The sequence below is a fragment of the Penaeus monodon genome, chromosome 20 (assembly GCF_015228065.2).
Source record: "Penaeus monodon isolate SGIC_2016 chromosome 20, NSTDA_Pmon_1, whole genome shotgun sequence".
In the NCBI taxonomy this organism is placed as follows: Eukaryota; Metazoa; Arthropoda; class Malacostraca; order Decapoda; family Penaeidae; genus Penaeus; species Penaeus monodon.
This window is the reverse complement of record NC_051405.1, coordinates 14629821-14630147: the sequence shown is the minus strand read 5'-3', so window position 1 is coordinate 14630147 and position 327 is coordinate 14629821. Positions and strand designations below refer to the sequence as shown.

At 40.1% G+C, this 327-nt stretch overlaps 1 protein-coding gene across 1 annotated transcript in view; it reads right to left on the bottom strand.

The window, feature by feature from the left end:
* Nucleotides 1–327, bottom strand: part of LOC119585652 (E3 ubiquitin-protein ligase MARCHF8-like) — a gene marked incomplete at its 3' end in the record, with an annotated part of 97074 nt that overhangs the window by 1006 nt on the left and 95741 nt on the right.

Here is a 327-nt window from a genome sequence, read left to right as displayed (position 1 = left end):
AATCTCACAATACACCTCCGCATGATCATCCAATTGCACTGCATATATCATAAAAAAAATGTACATACCTAAATTAAATTGAGCAGAAAAAAGGAACATTATCTCAATCACATTTTGTACATAGAAAAGGAATTTGGAAGTATCCCCTAGACTATACACTTTTCAAGCATTTTCGTGTTTTTTTTTCTGCCTCACTGAATTCCTGGATCCGTAGGCTCTCTCCTGCTGCAACATGGCAATCAGCTGCATCTCGCTTCTCTACGGCCATGACAATTGGCTTTGCTCTCGGAAACCTACACGGACGCTAGACCCAAAAAAATCTGGGCT